At 35.8% G+C, this 14,645-nt stretch overlaps 2 non-coding genes across 2 annotated transcripts; both read right to left on the bottom strand.

The window, feature by feature from the left end:
- Positions 1-6,414: 6,414 nt before the first annotated feature.
- LOC148767567 (U1 spliceosomal RNA) lies at positions 6,415-6,574 on the bottom strand. Its single transcript, XR_016034157.1, has one exon. It is a non-coding gene; the product is annotated as a U1 spliceosomal RNA (small nuclear RNA).
- Positions 6,575-7,156: 582 nt separating this feature from the next.
- LOC148767566 (U5 spliceosomal RNA) lies at positions 7,157-7,277 on the bottom strand. The gene has a single exon (XR_016034148.1). It is a non-coding gene; the product is annotated as a U5 spliceosomal RNA (small nuclear RNA).
- Positions 7,278-14,645: the final 7,368 nt, after the last annotated feature.

Raw genomic sequence — 14,645 nt, 5'->3', positions numbered from 1 at the left:
TCTGCCCCCAAAATATTTCGCTCGCCAAGGGTTATCGACTCCCTGGAGGCTTACCTCTGGCCCCAGAATATCTCGCTCGCCAAGGGTTATCGACTCCCTGGGGGTATACAGTGCCCCCAAAACATTTCGCTCGCCAAGGGTTATCGACTCCCTGGGGGCTTACATTTGCCCCCAAAATATTTCGTTCGCCAAGGGTTATCGACTCCCTGGGGGTTTATAGTGCCCCCAAAATATTTTGCTCGCCATGGGTCATCGACTCTCTGGGGGCCTACTTCCGCGCCCCCTCGAACGGTTCAGATAACCGAAGAGGACCTTCAGCGTATGATCGCCGAAACTTCAACAATATCAACTTCTACTTGCTCTTCTAACGGTTCAGATAACCGACAAGAACCTTCAGCATACGACCACGAAAACTTCAACTCGTGTTGTCACTGAAGCAACGACACAACCGTGTGCATTCACCTCAGACCATAGGTCTCGAGCGCCTCATCCTACAGTGGGTGGTTAACCCATCCCAAGGTTGGGCATCACCCTTACCTTTCAACCCCAAGTGGGTTCACATCACATCGCAAGAGACGAGTATAATCTTCCTACTCAAAAAATAGAACATCCCAAGGGGTGAACATCAACCACCAAAAAAAAAAACGGGGGGGGGGGGGGGGGGGGGGGGGTGGGGGGGTAAAATCGCACACGCGAGACCCCAGAAGAAGAAATAAGAAGACAAAGAAGAAGAAGAAAAATGATAAGATTAAAAAAAAAAAAAAGACAAGAAAAATAAACGCGCGCACATCAGCAACGCGCGATTGGCTCAAGGGAGCCTCGGTAGCCACGCATCGTCCAAAATGCGCGCATCGATACGCGCACGGCATCAAAATAAGAAAAAAAAAAAGAGATGGACTTGGAGCGTGCAAAGCATGCGCGCGGGGTGCCACACGTTCTGTCAGTCGCGCGCCTCGGTCCTCGCGCGCGGCAGTAATTAAAACAAAAAAAAAAAAAGGAAAAAGAAAAAGAAAGATAAAAAGAGAAGAAAATGAGAGAGATAAGGGAGGGTGGGGCAGCACGTGGGTGTGACATCACGCACATCCCAAGCTCTGTTGCAACATTTCTCTCTCCACCCTCGGGCTCCGTGCACGGCTCGTCCTCACATGCCAAATCATGCGGCTTCAAGCCGCGCGGCTCTAGTTTGTACGGCTCCCCTCACATGCCAATTCGTGCGGCTCCTTTCACATGGCTATCGCGCGCGGCTTCTAAGGCAATCTAATTACGAGCGAATTTTGACACGCTCTTTCAAATCGCGCCCGAAATTTTATGCGCTTCAACAAATCGCGCGAAAATTTTAACGCGCTTCACCAAATCGCACGCTCTACCGAATTGCGCCCGGATTTTACGCGCCTCACCAAATCGCGCGCGCTCTCTAACGCGCCTCACCAAATCGCTCGTGCTCTCCAATAATAAATAAAAATTATTATTTCTCCGCACCACCAACAGTTATCGGTACACCACGACACCGATATACTCTCGACACGATCCGGTATCATTTTCGACTAGGCTCCCACATCGAATCGAGAGTGGGGGGCTTACGAGACAAACCCACCGCGAGACAACTCCCACGAGGAGCAAACTCGCACCGTCATATAACCCGTTGCGAGGCAACTCCCACGAGTAGCCAACTCCCTCGGGTCTACGAAACCACAGCGAGATAACTCCCACGAGAAAACCACTCGCTCCGTCCTACAACCCGCAGCGAGACAACTCCCACGAGGAGCCAACTCCCTCGGGTCTACGAAACCATAGCGAGATAACTCCCACGAGGAGACCACTCGCTCTGTCCTACAACCCGCAGCGAGACAACTCCCACGAGGAGCCAACTCCCTCGGGTCTACGAAACCATAGCGAGATAACTCCCACGAGGAGACCACTCGCTCCGTCCTATAACCCGTTGCGAGGTAACTCCCACGAGGAGCCAACTCCCTCGGGTCTAATAACCACAGCGATATAACTCCCACGAGGAGACCACTCGCTCCGTCCCACAATTCGCAGCGAGACAACTCCCACGAGGAGCCAACTCGCCCGGTACTACAACCCGTAGCGAGACAACTCCCACGAGGAGCCAACTCGCTTGTTACTAGAACCGGCAGCAAGACAACTCCCACAAGAAGATAACTCACTCAGTCATATAACCCGTTGCGAGGCAACTCCCACGAGGAGTCAACTCCCTCGGGTCTACGAACCCACAGCGAGATAATTCCTACGAGGAGACCACTCGCTCCATCCTACGACCCGCAGCGAGGAAACTCCCACGAGGAGCCAACTCGCTCGGTACTACGAACCCGCAGCGAGACAACTCCCACGAAGAGCCAACTCGCTCGGTACCACAACCCGCAGCGAGACAACTCCCACGAGGAGCCAACTCGCTCGATACTACAAATTCGTTGCAAGGCAACTCCCACGTGCAACCACCTCGCTCTATAATAAGACTCGCTGCGAAACAACTCCCACGATGAGACAACTCGCTCAGAGCAACCTCAATCCGCATTCACGCCCCTCCGACACATGGTCCAACGCGTTTTCGCACACCATCGACCACTACAATTTTCACTCTCGACACGATCTGTCACTCATTTCAACATGGCCCCCACATAGACTCGAGAGTGGGGGGCTTAATGATATGCCTAGTTGACCCAACCCAATGGGCCTACAAATTATTTACCTATTGGGCCACGAGCCCAATATCGAAGACTATTATCACCGAGGCCCAATCACCTTCAAGTAAGGTTTGGGCCCAACAATCTCAACTAAGCTATAAATAAAGGTTTGAACTCATTCCTTAAGGTACGTCCTATTAACTGAGCAATACTATTAACTGTATTCTCTGGACTATTTCCTCTATCAGCACGTCTGACTTGAGCGTCGGAGGGGTTTCCGCCGGATCAACCCCCGGCCTAGTTTACTTGATCGCAGGTACCTCAGGATCATCAAGTTGTCAAGCTACTGATCTGTTTTGCTCTCCCAGTTCCTTTTCTACACTACCCCAGGTGATCTAAGTAATTAGCATCATATATATATATATATATATATATATATATATATATATATATATATATATATATCATCGTGCATATATTACTAGTTAAATATGATACTAGAGTGAACGCGTTATTGATCCATCATTCCTACCTGTGAAAGAGTCTCTCGTGTTGGTTTTGTGTCTTTATGTGTTCTAGATGGGTGTGTTACGTTCCAAATGGGTTCGGGGTGATTTTTGCCTTTTTATATAACAATAATAATAATTAAAAAGCATTCTATACATATAACGAAAAGATTGTTGGATGTAATACCTACACGCAAGTACACATATAGTACAAGTAATAAAGTGGATTTTTAAGTTTAAGTATCGATTTCATAGAGAATATTTAACTATTTAATTCTAGACGTTAAATCATACCAATTGTTATCAAGTCCACCCTACACAGTCTAATTAAAGATAATTAACTAAATTAAACTAAAGTAAATTAAAAAGAGCAGAGCAAAAAAACCAATTTAAAACGAAGATTTAATTAGATAAAACAAGCCTAGGATTTTATTCTTCTCCCTATGTGATTATTAATCTCTCAATTTTTTCAATTATGCAAGCAATTAACTCGTATTATTAACTTGAGATGCTAAATTAATCATAACCCTCTTCCGCGTGTATTACGATTCTAATACTCTAGATTCAATTACAGTTTTCCTACGCAATTAATTTTAGAACACATCATTAAGTACAAATCTAAATAATGGCTACCTAAGAGATTAACTATATTCCTATGTTAATACCACAAAGGCTATTCTACCACAGTTCTAATTATTTACCCGATCTTCCGATTCATGCGACTAACATAAAAGCACATAAAGTGGCCAATTTCATGAACTTAATAAAACAAGTAGAAAATAATCCAGAATTAAAACTTGCATAAAATCATAGAATTGAGTTCATAAATCCCACATAGGGTTCAAATAAAATCCTAGAAATAAAGACGTAGCTACTCATGATTCTTATGATAAATAAAATGAAATAAATAAATTAAATAAGAAAAATTATGCTTGAGTCTTCGTTGATCTTCTTTGCTCTTGAATTTGCGTAAAAAGATTGATGCCTAATTGTGTGCGTGACTTGGTCTTACATCGGGTGGAAAACTTGGAAAATAAGGTAGTTTCCTTGTGTAATTAGAATTCCTTTACTGCGCCTCTACGTCTTCTCAGACGGCCGTTTGGATTTGCAGTTCAAATTCCAGACGGTCGTCTCAATTCCAGAGACTTTGTTCTGTCATGAAAATATTCGGACGGCCGTCCGAAATCCTAGTGTATTTCTCGGACGGCCGTCTGGGCTCTTATTCTTCAGGTTTTTGACTTCTTCACTTTTCGCCCATATTTTCTTCAAAATTGCAGTTTTGATCCCCTACTTATCCAATTCTTCAATTTGTACCCAAAAACACAATAAATCAACAATTTAAGCACTAATTATCAATAAAATACACCAAAAGCTCCAATTAAAAGGTATGAATAAGTGTAAAAATATACCCTTAACAAAGGGCAGCAGAAAAGAATTATTCTTTGAGGAGAAGAATCGGCATTGTTGCATACATTGTTCGTTGAAACGCCGCGGGACATTCTTGCAGTCACTGTCGCTCAAGTTCCATTGCTAAGTTCAATTAAAATGCTAAAAAAAGTATTAGTTCAAATATTTTTTTAAATATACCAAATATTACAATACTATACGCAAAAAACAATGTTATCAGAACCGGACCGGCTATAGAACCGGACGACCATTTTGGTCATGGGTTTATAGGGTTGAACCGGTTCAACCGGGTTTTTGATTTTTTTAATATGCAGTTATTTTATTAATTTTAATGAATTATTTTCTTTATATTTTTAACCTCTCTCTTATTATTTTCCCTTTTATATACTTCACCTCATTTTTTTTACTATATTTTATTACTTACACTCTATATTTTTCTATTTTTTATTCTTCAAATCCGGCAATCGGCCACTCCTATTCGATCACCCATGATCATATCCGACAATCCTTCGACCACTCATGACGATATCCAGCCACCCACTACTAAGTCTGTGAAGGTTCACTCAAATATAGCCACAAATAACCAACTGAGAGGTGATTCGAGACGTTCTGGCCAAAAACCGGGTTCCTTGACTGACTCGTTGGTTCTCGGGTTTTACCTGGTCGAACCGGATTTTGGTCATTTGACCCCGGTTTTCGATTTTTTCGGTTTTAGATGTCAGACTGGACCGTTTTATTACCGGGTCACGGTCGAACCGGTCCGACCTGCCGATTCAGTCCGGTTCTAATAACATTGCGCAAAACAGTACTAGTTCAAATAAGTTTTCAAAAGAAAAAAAAAAAAACAATAATGTTGCATTAATTTTACAAAATTACATGCAATATTATTCATTTTGGTTCAAACTTTTTAATACAGGTTTCCAAATACAAACAATTTAATTAAATAAGGGTAAATTACAATCTTCCTCCTGAGGTAAGATCAAATTACGGAAAAACCCCTCTTGTTTGGGTAATAACAATCACCCTTCAACTATAAATCTTCTTACACGTCCACCCTTGCGGTTTCAAATTTAGTGGAATCTTCTAGATTATATGTAATATTACCATTTTTGTATTCGTTTTATCCTATTCGAGCTCCAGATTTTAAAGAAAGATGATCATAAGATGTGTTTTTTGGCATGTATATATATCAACTTTTGGTGCATCAGAAACTGTATTTTTACATAAAACAAGTACAAACTAGAGCACATTCTACGGAATCTAGATGACTATGTTGAATTTGACACTTTAAGGGTGGAGGTGTAAGAAGATTCATAGTTGAGCGGTAGATATAATTATCCAAATAAGATAATTTTTTTTTTTTAATTTGATCATACCTAAGGGGGTTTGTTGTAATTTATCAATTGGGTAAATTACAAACACCCCCCTGAGGTATGACCAAATTACAAAAACACCCCTCTTGTTTGGATAATTACAACCAACCCCTCAACTCATCAAATTTAGTGGAATCTTCGAGATTATATGGAATATTATCACTTTTGTACCCGTTTTATCCCATTCAAACTCTACATTATGAAGCAAGATGACCATAATATGTGATTTTTAGCTTGTATATATCAGTTTGTGGTGCATCGAAAACTGTATTTTTTACACAAAGAGTACAAACTAGAGCACATTTCACGGAATCTAGATGACTATGTTGAATTTGGCACCATAAAGGTAAGAAAAAATCATAGTTGAGGGGGGTAGATGTAATTATCCAAACAAGAGGGGGGTTTTTGTAATTTAACCATACCTTAGGGGGGTATTTGTAATTTACCTTTTATCAATTAATTAAAGTTTAAACTAATGTTGGGCAAGGGCCGCGCGAACGCAGACCCCCACTATCACAAATTATGACGCAGGCTCGGCCTCTTGGGCCGACCTTACGTAGGCGCCCCTCCAAAGTGCAATGGAGGTCACCAGCATAGGCCATAGGTCTTATTGATCGCCTATTGACCCCGTCCAGGTAAGTAAGTTTCGTACTCAAATTTCTTCAATTTATATAACTCTCTTCTCACTATTTATAGTTTAATCAACCGATGTGGGACAACCATAACAAACTTTCTTTAGTATTTTTCATTTAATAATTGAAATGCTTCCCTAACCACAAGAAAACCCTCCGTTTGAAGCACAATCAACAAAATAAAGGTAAAAAACCTTGTTGCCATATTTCTACAAGAATATATAATTATGTACACACAATTTTGTTTAAATCCAAAAGAAAAGAAAACAAAATTTAAGATACTCCATAATCAACAAGACCTGTATTTGAAAATCGAATTTGATTATAATATCATCTCGTAAGCCAAAAATTGAGCAATTAGTAGGAAACTATTTAAACTTCAATTACGTTAGGATATGATTTTTTGAATGAAGTGAACAACTATTTTTTAATAAAATTAGACGCTAATGTGTCGATAAACATTTTTTTTAATAAAATTATTGCTAACTGGAAAAGCCTCAATTAATATATAACAGGTGTTATTCTATTTAACTATATACGGTGTAATTTGATGTTTGACAAAAATAAATATTTAAACTAAAATTAATGGGGCTAATTCCTAAAGAGGAAAAAAATCATCCAAAAAGAGGTGTATGCTGCTTGAAAAGCGGCAAACTCACGGTATTCTTTAGTAAAAGGCGAAAGAATAGTTCGCTATGTGCGTACCGCGCAGCTGCGTGAATTTAATGGGTGTTGTGTGCTTCTATTAATTTCTTCGCCTAAGTTCATAGTTGTGTCTTTTTTCTATGTGGGATATTTATATGTGCCTATTCTTTGTTTGTTTACCTTTTTTTTTTAATTTATTAATTTATATATATTTTAAATGTAAATCACACTAAGCTAACTATGTGTGATAAGCTCCAATTAGTGACCGTTGGCAAAGGGATACAAACATGTATCAATTGACACATGTTCTCCAACCGCTAGGTCATCCCTTGCGGGACTTATTCTTTGTTTACTTGCGTTTTCGGGTAGTTGTGTTTGACATTAATAATATGGACTATGGAGTAACATGTATTTTTTTTTTTTTTGACAATTTACTATTATCTTTATGGTATAAATTTAAACGGCAAATAGGCCCATGACAAGGACACTTAATTACAAGTGAGACATCCAACTTTTTTGCCTTCCAAATAAATATAGCTCGGGGTTTTTGTGCATAAGTTCCTCATCAACCATCTTTATTATTCTAGGTTTATGGGATATATCTCTTTTGCCAATAAGCTCATCCCTTTAATATTTGTTATAAATAAAGGAAAAATTAAAGTATGTGAAAAAATTACCCCAAATTCTTTACACCAAATTCTTAATTGTAACCCCAATTTAATAACTTTTTACCACAAAAATCCAATTTTGACTCTTTTTTTTTGAACTTTTTTTTTTTCTGAAATTATTATTTTGCAGCCGGTTTCCACCGTTGACTTTTCGATATTTTTTTCTTGTCTGTTTTTTCCGTTGTCGGTTTGTAGCATTAACCGCCAGTCTTCGGCGTTGACTTTTTCGATTTTTTTATAGGTATGTTTTCTGACGCCGGTTTCCAGTGTTGACTTTGTTTAGTGAATTTTTTTTCTCCTACATTTTTTATCCGTTTTTTTACGTCCGGCACTAAAAGTTGACCGTAATTGTATAGTAATTATACTGCCACTGACAATATATTAACGTAAAGATACTGTCACTGACAGTACATTAACGTAATTGTATTGCCGTTGACAATACATTAACGTAATTGTACTGTCGTTAACTATACATTTATGTAATTGTACTGTCGTTGACAGTACAATTAGAGTCAACGACAATATTATTATTTTTTTGGTTTTTTTTTGTTTGATTTGTTGACAAGTCAACGTAATTATATTATTGTCGTTGACAGTAATATAACTATAAACACAATAATATTACTGTCAACCACATCAATATTATTATTTTTGTGGGTTTTTGTTTTGTTTGAGTTGTTGACGGAATAGCATAATAATATTATTGTACACACAATAACATTACTCTGGTTGACGGTAATATTACTAGTGTTACAGTAATATTATAGTCAAGCACATATGTATTAATTCTTTGGGTAAATTCAACTTTTCCCCCTTGTACTTTGCCTGGATATCACTTTACCCCCTTGTACTTTCAATTGCATCGATTTGCCCCCTTGTACTTTGGTTCGATATCACTTTACCCCTTTGTACTCTCAATTCATCAATTTGCCCCCTTATACTTTGGCTCGTTATCACTTTACCCCCTTCTACTCTCAATTGCATCGATTTGCCCCCATGTACTTGAAAAATTGTCTCACTATGGCCATCGCCGTTAGTTTTCAGACATTTGACCGTAGCATCGATTGATCTAGGTTTGAAAATTACAGAAAAAACCACCCCTCCAAGTTTAAATAATTATTAATAAAAAAATTGTGGTTGGCGTTGTGGACTATGTTTTCTCGCTGTCTTGAATCTTTTATTATTATTTTTATTTTTATTTTTTTTATTTTTCATTTTTTTTATTTTTCATTTTTTTTATTTTTTTAAACTTGAGGGGTGACATTTTAGTAATTTTCAGACTTAAATCAAACGGTGTTATGGTCAATGGTTTGAAAACTAACAGCGAGGCCACATTGAGACAATTTTTCAAGTACAGGGGGCAAATCGATGTAATTGAGAGTAGAAGGGGGTAAAGTGATATCCAGCCAAAGTACAAGGGGGCAAATCGATGAATTGAGAGTAGAAGGGGGTAAGGTGATATCGAACCAAAGTACAAGAGGGAAAATCGATGCAATTGAGAGTACAAGGGGGTAAAGTGATATTCAACCAAAGTACAAGGGGAAAAAGTGGAATTTACCTTAATTCTTTTGGATTTTTATTATGTTTACCTTTGTTGAATGTTCAATATATTAATATCACTCTATACAAAATAATAATGACTTTTGTTGTGTTAATATCAGTGTGCTAGAGATTAATATAGCAATATTAATGTGTTAAAGAGTAGTATAGTTAATATTATTGTGTTTAACAGTAATATAATTAATACTACTTCAACCACAACAATATTGTTGTTTAAACGATGGGCAAAAAGATGTTAAAGAAAAAAAAAAGAAAAAAAGATATCGAAAAAGTCAACGCCAGAAATCGGCGGAAAAATCAGAAAGAAGGAAAAAAAAAATCAACTCCGGGGACCCGCGGTCAACGGTGGCGGCGGACGACATAGTCTATAAAATTGTGTTTTGGGTCAAAGTTGAATAATTTGTGAAATTTGAGGTGACATTGAGGTTAAATTAAATTGAATGATGAAATTTGAGCATATTAAAATGTGAGGATCTATTTTAGTCTTTTACAGAAAGGGCTAATTACAAATAATTCCATCAGTTGGTATTTATTCATACAAAAATCCAAATAAAAAACTCATTTAATTTACAAATAAGTCCACACATGGTCCAGATTTTTGTAGATGACTAAAATAGCCCCTCATACTTTACTATGCTCCAATTTCATCCTTAATTTAGTTTAACCTCAATTTCACCCCAATTTTACAAATTATTCAATTTTGACCCAAAACTATTTTTTTCAAAAAAACATTTTTGCCGCCAGATTCCGGCGTTGACTTTTCGATTTTTTTTCCCTCTAGATTTTTCAACCACCGGTCTCCGCGCGTTGACTTTTTTGATTTTTTTTCTTTCTGTAACATGTTTTTTCGTTAAACAACAATATTGTTGTGATTGACAATAATATTAACTATATTACTGTTAAACACAGTAAAATTAACTAAACTACAGTTTAACACAATAATATTGATATATTAATATCTAGCTCAGTAATATTAACACAAAAAAAAAAATCATTATTATTGTGTAATAGAGTAATATTACTATGTTGATCGTTCAACAAATGTAAACATAATAAAAACACCAAAAGAATTAATATTACTGTGAGTGACAATAATATTACTATACCAACAGTAATATTACCGTCAACTACAATAATATTATAATAATAAACAGTAATATTATTACGTTACTCCGTGAATAACTCAAACAAAAAAAAAATCCAAACAAAAATAATAATATTGATGTGGTTGACAGCAATATTACTATAACAACAGTAATAATACCCTCAACCACAGTAATATTATTGTGTTTACAGCAATATTTCAATAATAGACAATAATATTATTACGTTACTCCGTGAATAATTCAAACAAAACAAAAAACCCAAAAAAATAATAATATTGATGTTGTTGACAGTAATATTATTGTGTTTATAGTTATTTTACTGTCAACGACAAAAATATAATTACGTTGACTTGTCAACAAATCAAACAAAATAAAAAAAAGACAACAAAAAATAAAAAATAATAATATTACGTCAATTTACTGTCAACGGCAGAACAATTACATAAATGTATTGTCAACGGCAGTACAATTACGTTAATTAACTGTCATTGACAATATAATTACGTTAATTTAATATCAGTGACAGCATAATTACGGTCAATGTTTAGCGGCGGACGCAAAAAAAAAAAAAACTAAAAAAAAAAAACAAAAAAACAAAAAAAAAGTCAACGCCGGAATCCGGCGGCGGAATTTTTTTTAAAAAGTCAACGCCGGAGACCCGCATAGACCTTCGGTCTCTTGCGACAAAGAATTTTTATTGAAAAAAAAAGTTTTTGAAAAAAAATAGTCAAAATTTGATTTTTGTGGTCAAAATTGATTAAATTGGGGTTACAATTAAGAATTGTGTATAAAGGGTTTGGGGTAATATTGTCATATACATGAATGTTTCATTTATGATAATAAATATTAAAGGGATGGGCTTATTGATGAAAGACATATAATCCCTAAACATAAAATAATAAAATGCTTGGTTGGGGACTTATGCACAAAAATTGGTTGGGGACTTATGCAAAAAAAAAGCCTCAATTAATAGTAATGTTATTGCTAACAGGAAAAGCTTCAATTAATAGTATTTCTTATGTAAATCACACTAAACTAACCATGTGTGACAAGCTCCACTTAACGACCATTGACAAAGAGATTCGAACATGTGTCAATTAACACAGACTCACTTACTCCAACCACTATATCATCCCTTGCGGGACTTATTCTTTGTTTACTTGAGTTTTTGGGTAGTTGTGTTTGGCATTAATAATACGGAGTAACATTTTTATATATTTTTGACATTTTACTATTATCTTTATAGTACAAATTTAAATTAAAAAACGGCAAATAGGTCCACGACAAGGATATTTTTATAGTAGTTGTGTTTGGCATTATTTAAAAAAAAAAAATTCAAAAAAAAATTTTTTGCCGCCGGATTCCGGCGTTGACTTTTCAAACTTTTTTTTTCTTTCGGATTATTTCGCCGGTCTCCGGCGTTGACTTTTTTTTTTCTTTTCTTCCGTATTTTTTTGCCGGTTTCCGGCGGTCTCTGGCGTTGACTTTTTTTAGTGTTTTTAAGGTTTTTTTTTTTTGGTTTGTTTTTTGTTTTTCTACGTCCGCCGCTAAACGTTGACCGTAATTGTGTTGTCACTGACAGTAAATTAACGTAATTATATTTTCAATGATAGTTAATTAACGTAATTGTACTACCGTTGACAATACATTTATGTAATTGTGTTGCCGTTGACAGTAAATTAATGTAATATTATTAATTTTTTATTATTTATTATTTTTTTTATTTTTTTTGATTTGTTGACAAGTCAACGTAATTATATTACTGTCGTTGACACTAAAATAACTGTAAACACAATAATATTACTGTCAACAACATCAATATTGTTATTTTTTGGGGGTTTTTGTTTTGTTTGAGTTATTCACGGAGTAACGTAATAATATTACTGTCTATTATTGTAATATTACTGTAAACACAATAATATTAATGTGGTTGACGGTAATATTACTGTTGTTATAGTAATATTGTTGTCAACCACATCAATATTATTATTTTGTTTGGATTTTTTGTTTGTTTGAGTTATTCACGGAGTAACGTAATACTATTACTGTCTATTATTCTAATATTACTGTGGTTGACGGTAATATAACTGTTGTTATAGTAATATTACTGTCACTCACATAAATATTAATTCTTTTGGTTTTTTTTTATTATGTTTACATTTGTTGAACGGTCAACATAGTAATATTACTCTATTACACAATAATAATGAGTTTTGTTGTGTTAATATTACTGTGCTAGAGATTAATATAGCAATATTACTGTGTTAAACTGTAGTTTAGTTAATTTTACTGTGTTTAACAATAAGATAGTTAATATTACTGTCAATGACAGCAATATTGTTGTTTAAACAAAATAAAAAAAGTTACAGAAAGAAAGAAAGAAAGAAAGAAAAAAAATCGAAAAAGTCAACGCCGGAGACCGGCGAAAAAATTCGGAAGAATTTTTTTTTTTGAAAAGTCAACACCGGAGACCGGCGTTGACCGCCGGAATCCGGCGGGAAAAAAAGAAATTTTGAAATTTTTTTTTTTTGAAAAAAAAAGTTTTGGGTCAAAATTGAATAATTTATGAAATTTGGGGTCAAATTAAGATTAAATTAAGTTAAGGATGAAATTGGAGCATTTTAAAGTATGAGGGGTTATTTTAGTCATTTACAAAAATCTGGAGTATGTGTGAACTTATTGGTAAATGAGTTTTTTGTCTTGATTTTTTCATGAATAAGTACCCATTGATGGACTTATTTGTAAAGACCCCTAATAATTAACTATCATAATGACTTTTGAGCTAACGTTGTGATTTCATTAGGATATGTCGTTTTGTGTGATAATTATGCTATTTTTTTTTTCATTTGTTGGTTTGTTCTTTAGTCTTTTGTTAAAACAATTTATTTTTTAGCGGGGTTGGATATTTGGAGTCCACCAAATTACTCATCATACTCCACTCAATACTTTCTTTCCAATTAGACCCTTCAATTACACATTCCACCATTAAAAAAAATACTCCACATTAAAAAAGGAAAAAAAGAACACATGAAATTAGATCAAAGAAAAGAGGAGAAAAAAAAATAAAGGAAAGAGGAAAAAGAGAGTCCATATTTTTTTCCGTCGGTCCTCCCAGCATTCAGCCATCTTTCGCCACATCTTGTCGTTGTCGTTCGTTGCCACCTCGAAAGCCCAATACTTAGTTATCCTTGTCTGCGGCCGAAATCGATTTCTAGACATGATTTCCATCCTTTATGACGAAGAAGACGACCTCTCGGTGTTGAATTCTTCTGCGAAATTTAATATCGATTTTGCTCTTTTTCCTTTGTACTGAACTGCAACCATTTATTATGTACCGATTTAGTTCTCATTTTCAGTACAAAATGTTTACCGTTTTCTGTCTACACACTCCTTATGGAAGAACGTGTTAGAAAATGGAGAGCACACTCACTCAACACTCATACACACACACACAAGAAGTGGAGGAGAATAGGAGAATTCTATTAAACTTGAAAACTTGACTTGTTTCAAATGGCTAGAGTTCATGTGGTATTTATAGGATTTTCCCAACATGAATCTAGTCTAGTACATGTATCACTTAATTTAATGGTTCCCCTCTAACTAGTACATGAACTTTAATTAAAACCAAATACATGAATAAGCTAATACATGAATTAACCTTTTAGAATATTTCTTAATACACTTAATCTAGTTTATTATTTCAATACCCCCCCTTAAACTAGATTCATCACACCAAGAGACATTCGCAATCTTTGAAACACGTCGCTCTTCAATGATTTGGTGAATATGTCGGCAACTTGATCTTGAGACTTCACAAACTCAAGTTCCACTTCTTTCCTAGAAACACTTTCTCGTATGAAATGATACTTTGTATGAATATGTTTGCTCCTTTCGTGAAACACCGGATTCTTCGACAATGCAAGTGCTGATTTGTTGTCAACAAAAATCTTCGTCGGGTCTTCTTGTGGTTCGTGAAATTCTTCCATCAAACTCCTAAGCCAAATCGCATGGCAAACACAAGAAGTCGCTGCTACAAATTCCGCTTCACAAGTAGAAAGAGTAACAATGGGTTGTTTTTTTGAACTCCAAGTAAAAGATGAATT

The sequence above is a fragment of the Erythranthe guttata genome, chromosome 10, assembly GCF_056151865.1.
Source record: "Erythranthe guttata isolate IM_541 chromosome 10, IM_541, whole genome shotgun sequence".
In the NCBI taxonomy this organism is placed as follows: Eukaryota; Viridiplantae; Streptophyta; class Magnoliopsida; order Lamiales; family Phrymaceae; genus Erythranthe; species Erythranthe guttata.
The sequence above is the reverse complement of the archived record's forward strand: the minus strand, read 5'-3'. Positions and strand labels throughout refer to the sequence as shown.